The sequence below is a fragment of the Cydia splendana genome, chromosome 13 (assembly GCF_910591565.1).
Source record: "Cydia splendana chromosome 13, ilCydSple1.2, whole genome shotgun sequence".
In the NCBI taxonomy this organism is placed as follows: domain Eukaryota; kingdom Metazoa; phylum Arthropoda; class Insecta; order Lepidoptera; family Tortricidae; genus Cydia; species Cydia splendana.
The window spans coordinates 10,590,431-10,612,482 of record NC_085972.1 but is presented as its reverse complement, the minus strand read 5'-3'; the positions used below and the strand labels follow the sequence as shown (position 1 = coordinate 10,612,482).

At 37.8% G+C, this 22,052-nt stretch overlaps 1 protein-coding gene across 5 annotated transcripts in view; it reads left to right on the top strand.

Moving 5' to 3' along the window:
* The window catches only part of LOC134796034 (protein alan shepard), a 216,517-nt gene that overhangs the window by 182,926 nt on the left and 11,539 nt on the right, over nt 1-22,052 (top strand). The window lies entirely within an intron of this gene.

Below are 22,052 nucleotides of genomic sequence, written 5' to 3'. Positions count from 1 at the left end.
GTTTCCTTTCACATAAAGCTAATTAATAATGAATGAACATAAATCGTCCAGTTCCGTTTTTACCCGATATAGCGCGTCCGAATCGGGCGAGTGTCCTGTAGTTCCGCGAGTGGCGGTGCCCCGTGGAATATCAAATAGGGCTTCGCTATTATATCGCTAACTTTTGCAACTGTGTAACTATATACTCACTTGGCACACGAACAATAACCGACAAATGTAAAATGGGTATGTAAAATATTAAATGGTACTTAAATAGCTAAATACAATACAATATTGTCAATATTTATAAAAAGTCCTTGTAAATGTATTATTATGTTTCACGCAAGGTTTACTACAAAACGTCTTTAATTTGTAAACATTTCTGTATGCATATTGCATATATCCATAGTGATTGTTTGCTCAATACTTCGTATAGCTATATATCTATCATATAGCTGCCCTAATATCGACCACAACAACACAACACAATAACAAGTATTTCGAAAATAAAACCGACAGCGATAGGTAGTTCAACTTTAACCCCTTATAACCCCTTTGCCAACTTCTGTTAAAATGTGTGTGGGATTACGGATTATTTACGGAAACTATGTATTAACATCACCTTATTACACTTGACATAGGTTAATAAATAACGCCATTAACTTTTTATGCAATTACTTTTTCAACATATAAAATAAATGTTTGAGGAACACAAACAAGTATTCATAAGTTTCATAACAAATAATGACAACCTGCAGGTATCAAGATTAAAAATACGAAGCCGAGACATTATAGTGTTGTTATACTTATACAGTTTATTTTCTATAAAAGCAAAGTGTATTATGAAAGCAGCAAAGTAATAGCATCTTTATTACCATGTTATAGCTTTCATTAATATATAATGTTTACTCAGTAAACTACAGTTGTGGGGCGAGCCCGAGTCTACAGCCCTTCGGTTTTAGTAAATAAACAAACCTAAGTTTTAATTGTATACATTCCCGATCTTCTTCCTTGAAAGAGATAAAACGTCTGGTAACGTAAGTACCAGTGGCGGTGCGTTAAAATTATTACCTACTAGGTAAGACGAAGCTATCTTGGCTTTTCCTTTCTCTTCGAACTCAAAGGAAATTGTACAACTGTCTGAAAATTAAGGCAAGCTGGTGAGATTCGAGTCCTTCGTAATCTTCGTATCTACCTATACCTATTATAAATAGTCCTTATACAAGTATGTCACATTTTTCTGACCTTAATTTTGCGGAGAAATTTCAGTGACGTGCAAATTAGACGCTTGCGAACTCTTTGAGCGATCCGTAATCTACATAGATTTAAATACTAATTTGGTGAAAAAAATGTGTTACAAAAACGTCATATGATATGTGGGGTGGCACGTGTTCTCGGCAGCGGGGTTCGGCACTTTCGACAAGACACGAATCAAAATATGGCGTCTCCCGCCGGCTTGATTAATGACGAGAATATGTCAGCTGTCGGCCCTGTCACAATTCCGGAGCTTGTTAGATTCGTCGCGCCCTTCTCGCGGCGAGTCCTAAATAGACCTCGCTTTTTTGGTAAAAAGGGACTAACCATTTTTTGTTTGTTAAGTGCTACTTTATCCCTTGTACGGGACGACCCATGAAATTAATCTTTACTTACCTATAAAAACCTACAATGAGTCTACATTAGCTTTAATAAAGGGGAAAAACAGTGTCATAGTGGTATCTAACTTTGTGCATTAGGCTGCTACGTAACTCGACCCTTGTAGAACGTGAGTAACTTCGCAGTGGTTAACGTAAAAAGTAAGAATTTAATGAATAAATTGTAAGTAGCTACATATTGGGTAAGCGACCGATTACTTCCGGTTGACGGCTATGACACGCATTCAGTCTGTCACAGGTTTATTATACTTACTAGGAGACTCCATTAACTGTATTGTTAAAACGAAACCTTTACCTAAATATATAATTTTCAATTTTCAATTTCAATTTTCAATTCATGATATATGTATAGTTGGCCTATGTAGTATGAAAATAATATAAGAGGTCCGCAAAAGTATTCATTTTTGCCACAACAAGCGCAAATCGTCAGCATCGCTAATACCGTAAACTATGGCGGTTTCTATAGCACCCGAATATTTCAGGCTTTAACCCTCCTGGCTCCATACTCACATTACATTTAAAGATTATGGTGATGTATTTAAATGTATGCGTTACAAGGAAATTTTTTGTAGATGAAATTACCACATTTATTTCAGGAGTTTTCTCTCTGGTCGTTCTCTTTGAGATCCTTTCTCAATGTCGAGCGGAGTCATTATGGCGATGGCGGCCCCTAATATTTGTAGCAAAGTATTTCATTTTATTCATGATCATGGTCAATCAAATATTCATTGTTCCTTAAAAATTCCGTCGGGTTTGAGGAATGTTGATGATGAATGTTGGATTAGGTATGAGGTTTCCGTCTTACGAAGCTTATTGACTTAGAACGTATAGTTTATTTTGGTTGAATGAGCGGTCGCCGCGGCACATGTGCACGACCCCCGAATAGTTCAGGGTGAAAGTATAAATAAACAAGGCTTGCTGATATCTGTCATCCGAAGAATTAGATTTATTTCGGCTCTGGCGGAAGGTGAAGGACCCTAGCCCCTCGTGACGCGACGATACATGCTTCGGCTAATGTTTTGTGAAGAGATAATGCTTACTTTCAGGATATAGTGTGGACCGTCGCATTTGATCTTAATCTGAAGACTTGTTTGTCTTTTTATCAATGCTTCCTTTACTTATCGAGTTGTTGTTTTATTTTATTGCTACTACATAGATACATATTAGGTACAATGGCCAAATCATGTGTTAAACTTGATAAAGCAAAGCAATAGCCTCAGAAAAGTGAGTAAAGGTTCGTACTATCGTACCCGTACGCAACAAGGCATCCCATAAGAATTCTTATGTAATTTCGCTCACAAAACTTGCCCAATATTGTGGCCCACGATTCGGGTCCATCACACACGGATAAAAAACGGTTTTTGTTTTTTTTTGCTGTAAGGGTGGGTGTTTTTTTTGTTGAATTATGTTAATCCGGGAGTGACGCGGGCCGGGCCGCTACCGATATTTAAATACGCCTGTGCACTGGTAAACGATTTTTTTTGGAAATGCTTGACCCAAAGCCGTGTTCGAGTGGAACCTCCATTTTACGAGGCGAAAACAGAGGGTGCCCGTATTATTTTGTCGCTGACAATTTGTTTTGTCGCCCTTAAATACCGATGTTTTTCCTTCTTCTAAATACGCTGCGAACGATAAATTGATGACCCCTATTAATCTCTTTTAAACACTTTCGTAGATTAACGACCTCTGACCAAATATAAACTTTGTTGCTCACAAATTATGTTTAAAATCAAATGTTAATGAATTAAAAACAAGTTTTTACCCTGAGTTATATTTTCAAACCTTCTGTATCATCTCGCCTAGGGGGCTATGATTTAATATAATTACGGAGGCCTTATTCGCTCTCGCAAAGTTTAACAATAGGTCCAAAGCATCAATTAACATTGCGCAATAAGAAATAGAGCGATAGGTGCGGACTTAAGTTAATTATTTCTGCTATTCCATTAGAAGCGAGCTCCCGAATTCTCCTCCCATTATTTCGTATCAATCCAATTATATCTGTTAATTCTGTTAATGTTTGAATGGGATTTCCTATTTGTGCTGCCAAAGCGATATTATACGCCTGCATTTTCGTGCTAAGGTCAAACAGAGATTGTCAATACTAAGTATAACGGCTCGATTCGGAAAATGAATTAGATTTCTACTAGACTTCAACAAGTTACGATACGGATAATTTAAAGATATTTGTAAGATAGATATGTCAAATTTGACGTTTCCGCGATTCTGGAGGTCCTCTTGAACGATTTCGACAAGTTATGACTTAGATATCCAAGCCACATCTTGTCGATATCTAATGTAGATCTACTTGATCTCTATTAAATCGTCTCAAGATATTGTGATTATCTCGAAATCCGAATAGGCCTGTAAGTATGCATAACGTATCGGTAGAGGAACAGGAGAAGTAATCGACTTTTTTTGGCATATCATGACATTGTAATATTTTTTTTGAGAACTGTACGGATATTATGGTCGTTCTTGTCTACGTGACACCGTGATAAAATTGTGCCCGTCACTTTCTACCCTGTGTTTAAATGTGACGGTTATTTTATCACGTGGATAAGTCATCCATAATACGCCTACTGGTTGTGATAAATCAAATGGTTTTACTATTCATCATGCATTAAACGACAACGTTGAAGTGGGCATGTGACATATTTGGCAATTCGGCTGCAATTCCACAGCATTTGCGATCAAAAAGCAACACCTAAAAAAGTTGTGCAGTTTGCGACTCTGGTTTCTTCACAATACAATAAGTATTGAGATGTATGCATTACAATAGTGAACATTAATAAAGGTAAGCCCTATCTAGTTTTGCAAATATTGAACCTAAATATTTGTATATTATACATCGAAACAGACATAGTAACTGCAGATGAATCCGCTGATTGAAATGACGATAAAACAAATGGAGCGCTCAATTCTTCGATCATAAATACCCTAGATACACCAACAACGCCTCAACAGCGGTTTGAATCAATTGTGCTAAAAACGCGTTTTAGCACAATTGCGCTCGCAGTCGCGCGCCGGTCACCGTCAGATCAACATGCCGAAGTGCTCCGTGAAAAAGTGCAAAAATAATACTTCAAATAGCTTGAAAAAGGATGGGGTTTCGTATTTTCGGTAAGTATTAATTCAAGGTTTCATAATGTAATGAATTTGTGGCTAAATTTAACTTCTAACTAAGTAAAAACATTATCTTTCTAAAATAGTTTAAATAAATCGCTTACGCGATTGTCCCTTTCCCGCGCGTGTTGCTATTTACGTGTTAAAAGAGACGAAAAATTCATAAAGTAGAACAGAGGTAAATACTGAATATATGGAGCCGCCTGTTTAGTTTTTTTTAAGGTACTTTTGTAGCCTACATCTTTGGCGGTATGTTGGTATGTTTCTATGGAATTAAAATTAATAAAATGTTTTTAACTACTATATAAATACTCAAACCAAAGCGAAAATAATAATTAAATATGACCGATAACTACTGTACCTACTGAACTTCTGCTGATATTTCTCAAACATTGTTTTTTACACGCTTTGTATTAACTTGCAATGTATGTATGTTATGTGTCAGTTATCCTCAACCGATTGAGCTTAAATTTTGTAAACATGTATAAGTCCGGTGACAATGTAATATGATGATAACATTTAGCTGATCTGATGATGGAGACAAAAGGTGGCAATAGATAGGCTGCTGTAGGCGAACAGGTTTTGTGAAAACAACGATCGTTGGCCGAAGTAGTTTTAACAAGTTCGGCGACCGCATTAGGTGAACAAAATAATGTAATTGCCATTTAATATTTTAATTGTAAATATAATTCCAGATTCCCCAAAAATGAAATCGAAAGAGAAAAGTGGCGGAAAAAAATAGCTAATGAAAGGGGCGAAGAATTTTTCAAGCCAAATGATTCTAGCGTGGTATGTTCATGCCATTTTGCAGAAAGTGATATGTACTATACAAAAAAAGCCTATCGGAAAATAAAAAAAGGGATCCTTCCACGTGTTGAAGTAAGTTTCATCCAATTCAAATCACAAAATCCGAAAAATATTGTCATCTAGTCAGCAAAAAAACATAATCATTACAAATCTTTTCTAGACGGATGTATCAATGACGCCATCTCAAATGGATGTACCGTCCACAGCCACGATACATAGTTCACCTCAGAATGAACCAAGTTCAACCAGCGTTACTGACACGTCGTTACAACCACAATTCAATTCGGAGGTAAGTATTGAATTGAAGTTTACCCTTGTAACCAAGCCATTGTTAATGACAGAAGTCGTAGTTTACTATCATTTGTTACCTTATGTATAAAAAAACACAGGCGTTTAAACCAGTATTGTTCTAGTTCAGTAGTGATCTAGTCAGCAAAAAAACATAATCATTACAAATCTTTTCCAGACGGATGTATCAATGACGCCATCTCAAATGGATGTACCGTCCACAGCCACGATACATAGTTCACCTCAGAATGAACCAAGTTCAACCAGCGTTACTGACACGTCGTTACAACCACAATTCAATTCGGAGGTAAGTATTGAATTGAAGTTTACCCTTGCAATCAAGCCATTGTTAATGACAGAAGTCGTAGTTCACTATCATTTGTTACATTATGTATAAAAAAACACAGGCGTTTAAACCAGTATTGGCGTTTATTTTCAGGTTACAATACCAAGTTCACTGACAAACGAACTAGATAAGAGCGCTGATAGAGAGATATTGTTGGTACTGCAGCCAAAAACAGAGGTAGCTAAATTAAATTCATTAGTAAAATATATCATTTATAACAAAGATATATATAAATTATGACTATACCTCGATATTTTTCTAGCACAAACGAAGTTTGGTTAGTGTTGGACAAAAAAATGTCATCGACATCGACTGTTTTCGATAGGTCCTGTCATAGAGGAATACACATCATGTTATTATAATGTGCAATGCGAAAGAATTAACAATGCAAATTAATTAGGACAATGAAAGATTTGATTGGATTTGAACGTTGATATTAAATAGAGGAATGAAACGAAACGCGTGTTACTATTTTGTCACCTTCTGATTACACCGATTAGTTGTAGGACATTGTGAAAATTATGTATTCCTTTATGACGTTGAAGTGGGTGGACGTATCGATAACAGTCGATGTCGATGTTATTTTTTGTCTAACACTAACCAAACTTCGGTCGTGCTACTAAAATATTGAGGTATAATTATGATATAAACAGCAGCACACTTACCTTACTTACCAGCAACCTTATCTCGTTGAAGTATGGTTGGCTTTAGTTTACGAATGGTCAGTTAGATGTGTCGTCGATGGTCCGCACGCAAATAAAATTATTATTAATAACAACCTACGTTATTATTGCAGAAAATGGCAACTACAAGGAAAAACGCACAATCTCTACCAGGAAATGAACATGACATTAAACTAAATTTAATCCGTCAATGTACACCATCACCAACATCATCAGGATTAACCTCAGTTTTGGATACTCCCAAGACATCATATTACAAAAAGAACCTTAGAATATGTCAAAAAACCATTGATTTAAAAAATAAACAAATTCAAAACTTGAAAAAGAAGAACACGAGACTTAGGAAAAGGAATTTGAATTTGAAAGAAATCGTGTCAGATTTAAAAAGTAAACGGCTCGTAGATGAAAGTTTAAGTACAGATCTAACAAAAAAAATTAACGAGTCTAATGCAAAAGTGATAGACATATTAACTGCAAAAAAAAACATTTCGTTGGCCAAGTATCCCCCGGATTTTCGAAAATTTGCATTAACACTGCATTTTTACTCACCAGCGGCGTACAAATATTTACGAGATATATTTGCTCGAAATCTGCCACACCCCAATACATTATTCAGGTGGTATCAAAATGTTAATGCACAACCTGGTTTTACAGAAGAGGCTTTTTCAAGACTGGCTGATAAGGCAAAAACATTTCCTGAACCACTCTTATGCGGGTTAGTGGTTGATGAGATGTCTATTAGACAGCAAAAAACCTGGACCGGACGAAAATTCGAAGGCCTAGTGGATATGGGTATTGGTAACGATGATTCGGATGTAAAAGCAACTCAAGCCTATGTTTTTGTTGTAGTGTCTTTAAACCAGTCTTGGACGCTACCAGTTGCTTATTTTTTCATTCACAGTTTAACTGGGGAAATGAAGTCCAACATGATCCGGCTAACACTTCAGAAATGCCATGATGTAGGGGTCAAAATTATGTCTTTGACATTTGACGGCTGTAAGACAAATATCAATTGCATGAAAGCACTCGGTTGTAATCTAGAAAATCAAGAAAATTTGAAAACAACTTTCCCTCACCCATGTGGAGGCAACGAAATCGCAGTGTTTTTAGACGCTTGCCATATGGTAAAACTGATGAGGAATTTACTGGAGGCACAAAAATGCATTTACGACGCTGATGATAAGGAAATAAAGTGGGAATTAATTTTGGCTTTACATAACCTCCAGGAAGAGAACAGTTTGCACTTAGCCAACAAACTGACGCTCAGGCATATACACTTCCGAAATGAGGTAATGAAGGTTAAGCTAGCTACACAATTATTGAGCAACAGCGTCGCGAAAGCAATTGAATTTTGTGACAAGGAACTAAACATTGACCAATTTGCGAATTCTGATGCCACAGTCAAGTTTATTAAAATGATCAATGATCTTTTCGATGTCTTGAATTCCAGGAATATGGCTGACTTTGGTTATAGTACGCCGCTCAATGCAAAAAATTCAGAGAAAGTCCTCAAACTGTGCGCAGACGCGAAAATGTACTTGCTTTCTTTAACGACGAAAGTAATGTACAAAAAAACGACAACAGTTAATAAAGAGAAGCGAGTCGTGTACGAGAGCAAAAAGGTACCTTTATACAAATGCAGGGCAAATACAGGCGTTATAGGATTGCTCACGTGCATAAACAGCGTACAGTATCTGTATTCGACTCTGATTGAGACAAAAAAAATGACCTTTTTGACTACATATAAATTTAGTCAAGATCATGTCGAGCTGTTTTTTGGGAAAATCAGAAGCCTAGGCGGCCATAATAACAATCCCAACACGAGGCAGTTTAAATCGGCGTATAAAAAGTTGTTGGCTCATTTAGAACTGAGCACCAAATTCAGTGGCAATTGCTTGCCATTAGAAAACATTCCCATTTTAAGCGGTGAGTCAACTGCAAACATAAACAATTCCGCTGTTGGATTACGGCATGAGGATGAAGATGAAGAAGACATTTCAAAAACATTTTTAGACAATCGTAGAAACCAAGAAACTATTGAGAACAACTACGACAATAACTGCAATCATCTCTCTGAATTATTAGGAGGTGAAGAGAATGATGTCACTCGCCAAATAGTGGGGTACATTTCAGGGTTTGTTGTGTACCATTTACTAAAAAAAATTAAGTGCGATGATTGCAAAAATCACCTACTTGCCACCAAAAAAGAGTGGTTTCACAAATTGGTGGATATAAAGGATGTTGGCGGTTTGTGTTATGCGTCTAATGATTTATACCTAATTTGCAATGAATCTGAAAAGATCATCAGGCACTATATTAAAATAAGTGGTGGAAGTACACTGTTGAGGCGGTATAATGGTCAATTTTTAACAATGCAAATACTGCGAAGTCTAATGCACATGACGCTATTTAAAAATACAGATGCTCATACAAGTGATCAATTTCACCATATTTATGAACTGACAAAAGCAGCAGTTCAGAAATATGTGGATGTGCGTCTGCATTATATATGTAAAAAAGAAAATATTCAAAAAAAATTTACTTCGAAACGACAATTGTACAATAAATTAAATTTGTTTCAGGGTACATAAAATATATGTTTAAATAATAAGTTCTTTGTTTTATTTTTCTCTCAACTCCGGGGCCCCCTTACTCCGAAACTACTGGACCTAAAATTGACAATTTTCATTTATTTTCTTAAATTACTACAAAAACTATTTATTTTAAATTTATAGAAAATATATATTTGAGATTCTCACAACCCGCCCTTTCATTTGATATGTCACACGATATAGTTTGCAAGTTTTTTTTTTTAAGTTTACCCCCCCCCCCACCCTTCCCTCCAAAATGACCGCAATATTTAGAATTTATTTACTTATTTACGTTACACACCCGTCTTTGGATCGATGACTTACATATGTTTACCAAATTTCAATTCAATCGGTCCGGTACTTTCGGAGCAAATTGTCTATGACAGACAGACAAACGAGTAATCCTATAAAGATTCCGTTTTTGGGTTTGAGGTACTGAACCCTAAAAATAGTTGCACAATTGCGTCACACTAATTTTATAAACTGTACAATACGTACATGAAAAATTTTTTGTTTAACACGACTCCACTTACTCTGTTCCTACAAGACGCGAAGCTACAATCCCCACGCAGCGTAAACTGAATTATACTTAATTCTGATTGACTTAAGGTGTACATTCGTACACCTACGGCCGACGGTCGTTAAATTTTACGACTTGCGTGATTATCGCATTTTGTAATGTCACAACCGCCTAACGCGTGCATTACAAATAAAACCTTTTGTGTGGGGAATAAAGTTGTATTTAATTTTTATAAATATGGTCTTAGTACATTATACATTTTTAATTTGTCTACTATACGTGCATACTTATAGCTAAGCGAGTCGGACACTTTTTCGGCGTGAATTTGTAGGAGATGTTGTATCTAGGGTATTTATGATCGAAGGCTCAATTTTAATAGATTGAATGGATTTATGTTTCATTCCGTGAGCTTTAGCGTGAATAGCAGATGGATTTTGAATGAATGTTATTACAAAGTGGTTCCCTAAAACCGGAATTTCATCTGCAAACTGTCTATAGTTAATTAAATTCGAAATGTTTCACCCGCGCGCAGCTGTTGGTCTAACGCGTGCCCGTTTTTTTTACAGTTTGCGCATAGTTTTGCACTTTTGCAGCGGTATGAATTGATTTTCAATAGGTACGTTTGAAATTCTACCCTTTCGACGACGTGCACAATTATCGTGCATGATATTAGTATGGGTAATAACATAATAAACATACCTTATTGTTAGCGAACGGGTTGGATTATACAGCTACCCAATATTGTGACTGACATCATTTCGGGGCTGGCTTTTCATTGGTTCATGTTCTTCAAAAGTTACAGCTTACGTCACTACGTCGACTAGATAACCCAAAGTTACTGTTAATGACGTCAGAAGTACCATAATACAAAACGATTCAAAAAGTGGGAATTAAGCGGGCAGCGTGGTGGTACCATGTGACGTAGCGTTCACGCACGCGCTGCGCTATCGAGCCGCGACCAACTGTTGCGCCGCGGGGGCGGGGGCGCGTGACGTCATCAATATACGTATGTGTGCGGTAATAACGTAGATACAACGAGCATGTACCTACTGAAAATTAGTAGGCTTTTTTACGAGGCGGAAATGAAAATGGATACGATTGTGGATTAGATGTACGAGGGGCGTTCAATAAAAAGTGAGAATGAGTATGTTATATACAACTTTTATTAAATGTTATTTTATTTTTCGACATAGTCACCTTTTAGCATAATACACTTAGTATATCTTTTATCTAAATTTAAAATTCCATTTCTAAAAATGGTTTCATCTTGAGTACTTAAAAAATCTTGTACTGCAGCGACTACCGCGTCGTCGTCATCAAATTACTTGCCTCTTAGGTATTCCTTCAATCTCGGAAATAGGTAGAAATCACTAGGGGCGGTGAATACGGAGGATGCTTAAGGATATCGAACCCAGCATCACGTATTGCAGCCATTGCAACGGCGGACTTGTGTGCCAGTGCATTGTCCTGATGGAACAACACAATTTTCGAGAGTTTACCTCGCCGTTTTTCACGGATCTCATTGCGCAATGTTGCTATTTGTTTGGCATATAAAGTGCCCGTAATAGTGGCTCCATGCATGAGATACTCAATCATTACGACCCCTTTACCATCCCATTAAACAGAGCCCATGACCTTACCGACCTTGTATTTCTTCGGAGTTGGAGATGATGGCCTTTTCCATGTCATAGACTGCAGTTTCGTTTCAGGGTCGTAATGATGGAGCCATGTTTCGTCCATTGTTATAAATCGCGCCAAAAAAAGTTCCCGGTCTTGCTGTATCAGGTCCAAAGCTTCTTGACAAATCTCGACTATAGTTTGTTTTTGCGCGTCAGTAAGCATTCTGGGTACCCAACGCGCTGATACCTTTTTCATACCCAAGCGTTCATGTAAAACATTATGCACGCTGCCCGTTGAAATCTTTACATTTTCAGCAATAAAACGAACCGTGACACGACGATCCGCCAAAACTAAGTTTTCGACTTTTTTCACAATTTCTTCAGTTACTGCTGTAGTAGGGCGTCCGGAGCGGGGGTCATCCATGGTCGATGTTCTTCCACGTCTAAATTCGGCGCACCAGCGTGCGACTGTCGAATACGGAGGAGCATTAGACCTTAAAGTGTCCCGTAAATCTAAATTGACTTGGTCCGTAGAAAAAATTTTCAAACACAAGTATTTGATAACGGCGCGCAGTTAATTTTTTTCCATTTTCGCTAACATACTCAATAGCATCGCAAAGAAATCGCTGTATTTTTTTTTAAACAAAAAACAGTTTTTTTTTTTTTTCATGTCAATCAGCTAGGTAGATTAGCTTTACCGGCCAGTATTTACTTTCCTAATATTTAAAGAGTTTGCATCTCATTCTCATTATATATTGAACGCCCCTCGTATGTAGTAAAAATCGTAATCTTAATTGTCGCTCACGGTCCTCACGGATGACGTTTTTGAAGTGAAAACTTCTTTAGCGGCGCTGAGCACTTTTTGTGATGGGGAAAAAAAATTAAACAGGCCTATTCGGATGTCGAGATAATCACAAGATCTTGGGACGATTTAGAGCTCAACTAGATCTACATTAGATATCGACTAGATGTGACTTGGATATATAAGTCATAACTTGTCTAAATCGTTCAAGGGGCCCTCCAGAATCGCGGAAACGTCAAATTTGACATATCTATCTTACAAATATCTTTAAATTATCCGTATCGTAACTTGTGGAAGTCTAGTAGAAATCTAATTCATTTTCCGAATCGAGCCGAAACTCGCGATATATGTAACTTCGTATAAGATGAATAAAGTCTAAGGAAAAAACGTGCCTCGGAAATCAAGAAAAAGTCATTCTCGGCTATCCGAGCCCCCATCTATATGGCGTACACACCTTTGGCCTATGGTCGGCTAGATGGCGTGCCGACACCGTTTCATATTTAACAATTTTAACACATAGATATCAGTGAATGAACATGGGTCAAAATTATATAAAAATAATAAAATCATTTATCCATATATATACATTTTTTTGATAATTTTATACGTTTTCATTTTGAGTTTTAGTCGTGTGTCGATAGATGGCAGTAAATTTACTGTGACTACAAAATTTACTATGACGGGACCCCTCTATACTATCTATTCTCTTTGGTAAGATGTAAGACGTGACGTGACGTGTGACGGACACTGTTACAAAGTCATTGAGTTTTTTTTTTATTTAAATGCCATCTAATGAGTTTCCCTCAAACTGGTAGTTACTAATACATATAACTCTAGTACTCACAGTAATGTGCTTAGGGGTTTCAAGTAATGCGACGAAATAATGCTAGATGGCGTTAACTTCAATTATACATAGTACTGCAGACATTCATTGAGTTTTCACTTCTGCCGGCACTCCCGGAGTGCAACTCGTTGTTTTTTTTTTTTTTTTCATTTTGGTTTTGGTGACATGACGAAAATGTCATCGGCGAATCGTCAATTTTAAATATGTAAGTAGGTATTCATGTTATCGTATAGATGACACAATGACCGTTTGTGTATCCGCTTGTTGACGATATTAAATCTCGTATCTAAATATAGATATCCCAATCTGCTTAAATTGCCTTATTTCCCTGTACAACATTATTAAAATTCCGTTTGTGAGCAAGGAAAGCAATCAAGTTCAGTATCATTATTTAAAAGTAAATATCAAGTTATTAAATTCACGATGAACACAAACGTTCTCTTAACATTTAAATTAGGCATCACCTGTGCCGTTGACGGTACGAAACAAGCAGTATTCAAATAATTCACCGAATCGCTTTGACGTCTATTTCTAGCGGTAGCGACCTTTCAGAATTTCCATTTTATATTTTTTGTCAAGTGGACTCGCCCGGTGCGATGTTTGCATTTCCCTTTGCAACCGTACCTCCTCGATACAAATAAAAATCCATTTATCTCGAGTGCCTTCCCGAAGATATTTCTGTTAATCCAACTTGTATGTACAAATTGTATGAAAATGGTTAATCGCATGAAAGTATACAATTTCAACCAATTAACTATTTGGTTAAGGGACATTTATAAAATTATCATAATTTAACTGGACGAGGGATCTCCACCACGACTAGTCGTGTGCTGCCCCCATCTAAAGACTTTCGCTTAGTTTTGTTAAGGGCTTTCCTACCATAGTTATACGAGTATCATCAATATTACCAAAACTTAATTATTATAAGTACCTAAATATTATATGTATTTCACTCAAATTAGCAATTTTAGGTAGGTACCTACACAACTGTTTTCTTAGAAATGTTAAACCAACCTTCAGTGATTTTATGTTAAACAAATTAAAAACCACCGTAAAAATGTCGCCGCATAATATTTATGCCCAAACCCACAGGGACGAGGGAGAAAAACGTCAGAATTTAAATTACCCGCGAACATACAACGCGGAGCGTACTAAGTATGCAAAATATAGGTTCTTTGTCAAAAGTTTGAGCGTGTTTGCGACGTGATGATTAGTCGTCAAGAAGCTCGCTCCCGCCCCCGACACCTGTCGAACTAAGCCAGACTGATTGGGACCCCCATTTTACTTGCAAATAACACAAATGTCTGCGCCACGGCACACGTGGTCCTCTGTTATTACTCCGCACAAATGCCACTGTCTGCAATGCAAACACAATCATTTCGGAAACAATGTCTCATCGGATTGACAGTTCCGTGTCCGGAATGATGCAGGCAACAAAATGTGTTACGACAAAGTGCGAACCACCTCTTAAAAGGAATGGGTCGAAAGATCGTAAACGAAGTAGGTAACTCTCGGAGTAACCAGGCTGACCAGGCGTTTAGGTTTTCTTAGTATTTTCGCAATTTTACGCGAGGGGCGAAATGCTGTTTTACTGTAGCTTGTAGGTAGGCACGTATACCTACTATACATCTATGGGATGATTATCAAATAAACGTAGGAACTTTTTGGGATGGTTTTTAAAATATATTTTTTACTTTCTAGCTTTTGTTGACATATAGCTGAGATTTAAACTTGGTTTTCTATAAAAAACGCCGTATCGCGAGATTACCTGATCATTTGAACCTGTAACTAATCCCACGAGAAAATATCAAACTGCCGGTGGCAGACGGACAGACACTTATGTGATTCATATTGCCACCAAATTGAACGACAACGAGGGCTTAAGAACATGGTTTGAGAAGGAAACTAAAAATGGTACAGATTTTCTTCTTAAACACAAAATTTTGTCAGGACTTTCCAAGCTTGTGTACCTATGGCTACCCTACTCGGAACTATCTGACGATAAATCTCGGTTACACTGCGGAGTTTCCGTTAACCAAACCGAGTGGTAATTCTCCGCGTAACAAAACTTAAATCCGACACTGGCCCCGCGGGGCCGCGGCCGTCTGTCGTATTTAATTATGGGACCAAGGACGGAGAGTATTCCATTTAAACGGACACGTACTTCACAGCCGGCTACTTTGTGTTATTGCCGGTTGCAGGTCGATAATAAACGGTTCAATTCATGGCATGTCGGTGCGTACGATTTTAAACGCCATGGGCGTTAATTCGTGGATTTAAGTAGGCTACAAAACAAGAACTTTGTGTTACTGTTTGCAGATCTCTTACAATTGAAGTAAGTGTTGAATATTTTATAAAGACGAACAGAGATACTATTGTGGTGATCGCGAACCCCTAATAAGTGTTCCGATTTTTCCGAGTTTATAAATACTTAGTTATACAGAACACTATAAATAACTAGGTATACCTCTTTATGTCTTGTATGCCGTCCATTTGCACCATTCGTGTCACTGCTTGGCCATAGAGAGGTTGACTGGTAGAAGTGGTTGAGAATACCAATTGGCATTAAATCCGCTAATTGAAAATTGGGGTACGAATGCAATAAAGTTAATTAAATATGTACACGGGTCTGTCGGATATACCCGTTGACCTATATGACGTGCTTCACGTTCCAGTTACTGGAACTACTGTAGTTAGTTGTGTTCCAAATTCAGGCGTACTCAGTAATTTAAAGTACAATAAAGTTAATAGAGTCAATTGGTCAGGTGACCGACATAATGTGAACCCGTCCCCTGTAGAGCTTAAAGGCAATAATCACACATTTCACACTTTTACAGCCACTTCATACTTGTTATAACGAGAGGCTTCGCGGCCCGAGTGCGTCAATTACATTTTACAATGTCATCTGGGCAACAAAGTAAAAGGAAGGATTCGTTTTTATGGCGCTCTACGTGCTTTTAATATTACTAGCGACGGAATACGGATATTCTCTAATAAAGCTCAGGTTAACTGGCTATGAAAAGTTTGAAAGGACAATGCAATTATAATAAAAATGCTTGTTGCAATCATGTTAAAATAGCTAAAACATTTTTCAAAGGTCCATTGTCGTGTTTTAATGTTTTTCGGTTTTCGCGCTTAAAGTGCGTATCTTGGTCTCTTCAAAATGGTATTTAGTTGATTATGGATTCATTACGTAGACAGCATTTTTAATGTCATTTGGGTTAGGTTATGTAAAACTAACACTGACTTTAAAAATATATGTTTTTTTTAAATAACTAGTATCACTTTACCACACTATTAATTACATAGGTAGGTATTTATTTATAGAAGTAGATAACAAGGTGTCCAATTGAATTAGGTTCCGATTTAATATATAAATTAAAACTATACGTAATTTTGTCCATGGTCCATTTTTTACCCACATGTTCGTAGGTAATTCTGTAAATCCACAGCTATGTTTATTCTGCCCAGTCAACAGCGCGTCCTTTCTGCGGCACGGCATTAGCGACGTTAACACGAAATTGCGGCAGTTTACACAAATTGGCACAATTGCCTGCGGACTCCACTCCACAGGATACCAATCGGTTTACGAAGCGAATTCGCTAAAATACCGCATTCTGCTAACAAGGTTGAGCCGCTTACATGAATATCTTCTCAATCTAATAGCTTAGGAAAATCGTATAAATGTTTTGTAACTTTAGAGGGAAACGGGTTTTTGTTAGAAAGAAACATAAATGAACATAGACACAGTAACAATCTTCATTAGGTACCTATTCCAATTTCATCCATAAAAGTTCAATTTTGAAGATGGCAACAGCCTTGCATGGAATTTTGAAATCGATTTTTAATACGAACGGAACGTTTCCGTTATCCTATTTTCTTGCTTTCGACTAAACCTATTTATATTTCAAGCTTAAGAGCGCTCTTACAAGAAAAGTCGAAATAATGCAAAATTGATGATACTAGTCGACAAAATTTAGGACTTTGCGCTCATTATTAGAAACAATGAGTACTTGTTCCAGTAAAAGCGTCTTCTTATCTTTATAAATATCGTTGTAAATATTAGAAAAAGGACTTATTAAATTAGTAATGATTTTTTTTCTGATGGTCGTTTCCGAAAAACCCCGTGAAGCACTGAATGGCGAGCTCTTATTTGGAAATGTTGAGAATTTTACTCTGCTAAACCTGGCTATTTTGTATTACTAATACCCTGTACTTTAGGCATATCAAACTATATTTTTCCTACATACCTTTGAGAAAGAGAAAATCAAAGTAAAACGAACTCGATTTTCTCTCCGAAACAAGTGTCAATTCCTACGAAAATCTACTTAATATCCAAGTCATTTTCATACTCAAGCAATCTGCAACGTTTGCTTATACTGTTGGTATACATTAGTGTTTATGAAATTCTACTATAATTTTTTGGCAATTTTTTGAAAACTACTCTATATTACCGATGACGCGCGCTGCGCCAGCTCAGTGCCGCGGCAGAGCTTGTAGAGGTAGGACGTGTGTCGGTCGGCTCCGCACATTTTCAACGGCGACGACGAGGTTTTTTATCATTGTGTGCGGCGGGCGCCGTGTAAAACGCTATACTGTGTGCGTGTAAACCGCAACGAGAGACTTTGATCCTAGCACTGTTTTTATAGTATTATAATTTATAATGGTACAGTTTAATAAACTACCGGACAGGATTAAAAATATTTGAAACGACCTGACATTCTATATGTATTTATTTGACTCAAGATAGTACTCAGGGTCTGATGATGGAGCCGGAAGGTGGTCACCGGTACCAATCAACCATGCAACTAAACCACTTCGTGTTTGGGCTCGTTTGATTCGGCTCAACAAGATCTTTGACTTAAGATAGTACTCAGGGTCTGATGATGGAGCCGGAAGGTGGTCACCAGTACCAATCAACAATGCAACTAAACCACTTCGTGTTTAGGCTCGTTTTATACGTCACAACAAGATCTTTGACTTAAGATAGTACTCAGGGTCTGATGATGGAGCCGGAAGGTGGTCACCGGTACCAATCAACCATGCAACTAAACCACTTCGTGTTTGGGCTCGTTTGATTCGTCTCAACAAGATCTTTGGCACAAGATAATACTCAGGGTCTGATGATGAAGCCGGAAGGTGGTCACCGGTATCAATCAACCATGCAACTAAACCACTTCGTGTTTAGGCTCGTTTGATTCGTCTCAACAAGATCTTTGACACAAGATAGTACTCAGGGTCTGATGATGGAGCCGGCAGGTGGTCACCGGTACCAATCAACCATGCCACTAAACCACTTCGTGTTTAGGCTAGTTTGATTCGTCTCAACAAGACCTTGGACACAAGATAGTACTCAGGATCTGATGATGGAGCTGGAAGGTGGCCACGGGTACCAGTCTACCATGTAACTGAACCACTTCGTGTTTGGGCTCGTTTGATTTGTCGCAACAAGATCTTTGACACAAGGTAGTACTGAGGGTCTGATGATGGATCCGGAAGGTGGTGACCGGTACCAATCAACCATGCAACTAAACCACTTCGTGTTTGGCTTCGTTCGATTCGTCGCAACAAGATCTTTGACACAAGTTAGTACTCAGGGTCTGATGATGGAGCTGGACTGTGGCCACGGGTACCAGTCTACCATGTAACTGAACCACTTCGTGTTTGGGCTCGTTTGATTCGTCGCAATAAGATGTTTGACACAAGATACTACTCAGGGTCTGATGATGGAGCTGATGATGATAGACAGGTACCCGTCGCCACCTTCGCGCTCCATCATCAGAACCTGAGTACTACCTTGTGTCAAAGATCTTGTTGAGATGAATAAAACGTGCCTAAACACGAAATGGTTTAGTTGCATGGTTGATTGGTACCGGTGACCACCTTCCGGCTCCAACATCAGACCCTGAGTACTATCTTGTGTCAAAGATCTTGTTGAAACGAATAAAACGAGCCTAAACACGAAGTGGTTTAGTTGCATGGTTGATTGGTAATGGTACCTTCCAGCTCCATCATCAGACCCTGAGTACTGTCTTGTCTCAAAGATCTTGTTGAGACGAATCAAACGAGCCCAAACACGAAGTTGTTTAGTTACATGATAGACTGGTACCCGTGGCCACCTTCCAGCTCCATCATCAGACCCTGTGTATCTTCAGTGTCAAAGATCTTGTTGAGACGAATCAAACGAGCCTAATCATGTTACTACATGGTTGATTGGTATCCGTGACCACCTTAATCATCATCAGATCCTCAGTACCAGTTCGTTTTTAAACCCTCGTTGATACAAACTTTACAACCTATAGGTACCAAATGCAATGACGAAACATGTAAATAAGCGAGTAGGTACCTATAATTTCTTTCGAGTAATATCATCATAAGTACGAGTATGGGGCTATTCATAAATTACGTCGTTTCAAATGGGAGGAGTGGGGGGGGTCTGGACATCGGATGATGGTAACATGACGTAGGAGGAAACAGATTCATCCGAAGCTTGATTTTTGGATTATTTGAGGGGTGGGGGGGGTCAAAAATCGTCAAAAATAGATGACGTAATTTATGAACAGCCCCTATTACATTTGCACTGCATTTAGTATTTTCGTACTTACCAAATAACAGTTTTAGAACTTTAAAAGTTAAGTACAGTTAGTGTTGTTATGGTTGATTTCAATATGCTTCGCGAAGGATCAAGAATGTTTAATCCATCATTGTAGTGCGAGTGTGGTAGAAGGGATCGGCGTACTGAGCTCGCACGGCCTGCCGCAGCGCGTAAAATACCTAAACTCGCTCAACGCCGAAATGTAATAGCGCTCTTAAGGCAGACGTTCTTAGAAGTAAATGCTAGACAGAAAAGTAAATATCGACTTAGTAAGAATTCTCTAGTGGATTCTTCGAACATCTTCACAGAACAGAATGAATAGCTAGTGTCAGAATAAGTCTCTTAGAGCATTTTCTTGGGAATATTATTATCTTAAAGAAATTATTATTAATATTTACTTTGAGCTATTCGGACGAGAGCAAGCTTTGGAATAAAAAGAGAGAAGAAGTGCTACTTGACACAAAAAGAATACTGAACTGAATAAACTGGAAACTCAAATGATTCCAAACGAATGCAACTAAGTACCTACCTGTTAAATTTTACGGCATTCCACAAATTACAGTAATTAACTTGTAGTTTAATTTGCTCACAAGTTTTGTCGTTACCGAACGTAACGTTGCGCCTAAAGCGGAGCGAGTCGTCGCGTCAACGCCACGCAATTTATGGCTTTAATATGTTAACTAAATGTAAATAACATCATCACACATGTACCAAAACACAGCTATCGCGTAGGCACACGTTGCGAATTTCCTCCGCTACCTGAGCTTACTATCAGTTGATAACGGGTTTAATTAAGGCACAGGTAGATAAACGTACGACTTTATGGTTTAAATACGTGTCGATGCTCAACTAAGCGGTCTTAATTGTATTATACAGGGAAGGGAACTAGTTTGTTAATTTGTTAACAGATAATAAAGACAATATAATTCCAATGAAATTTATATGCACGTGCGACTTATGTAAAACTACCACACGGGTAAAATAAGCGTATTAATAATACATATTAAAATATAATTTTACCCTGGGTAAAGAAACGCGACACCCTTTATTTAATCTACATAACTGGACCACAGGATAATGTCATATTTGTATAGGTATGTGACTTGTAACAGGAGAACCAATTAAAATAATTACATTGCTAGCAGGAGCTGACCGCGATATTTTGACTTATTTAACAACCGTCAGTTGTAAAACAAATTACCTAGGAAGACAGACATTAAATCTAACATGAACCGAAGTGTACAAAATTGTTCTAGTGATATGTATAGTTTTTTTTCTCTTCTTTGTTCTTAAACCCCATTAAATTGGCATAAAAATTCGCCCAAGAACACAGCAATACCGTTTTTCTTTGCTACGTGGGTATGTGTTTTTATCAAGATGCTGAGTGCTGTTTCATCAATACAGTTAGACGGTGTTTGATGATCTGACTGACCCACGCCGGGCCAAGTCTAGATCGTACAACTCGCACGACAGCGTGCGAGTCGATTAAGGGTGCGTGCTCGGAATCGGCATTCGCTCATTACTCCACCCTATTCATTACCGCGGCTGAATAACTAATAGGCCACGACTTAACACGTCTCGGAGAGAGCAGTTATTTTCAATGAAATCGCCTCGTCTGGATCGTTCCGCGACTCGAGTCGAGATGAGGACATTATTAACAGTAATTCCTGTTAAGGATAGTCGTTCCGACTACATATATGAGTTTGTTTATCTAGAGAAAATTCCATAGGAAACTTGAAGTGGACTTTTACAGAACTTAGAGGACTCTCTGCTTGATAAAAGTTGTTGAAGTAATATGATGAGTGAAAACTTCAGTAATAGGCGAAGGATCGAATCGAAAAGAGGGGTTGATTTGTAGAAAAACATGTACCTAAGTAAACATATCCAGGATACAGGCCTGAAATAACAGTGGAAGGTATTTGTTTTGAAAGAAACAGGCATGGTAACTTGTTACAGAAAATATTTCAGAGGAGTGGAAATGATGTAAGCGATTATGATATTTACACGGAAATAATTATGCCATTGAAAATAAGAGTCACATGTACAGCGAGAAATTCATTCATAAAGAGGCCATACTTTTGCAGCTGGGTGTAGGTACTTGAAGTATCCAAAAGCGAAACTTTACCATGTGCAAAGTTACATTATGATTATGTTGTTAGGCTAACACATGATAACATATCAATGATGACGTCATAAACTCTTT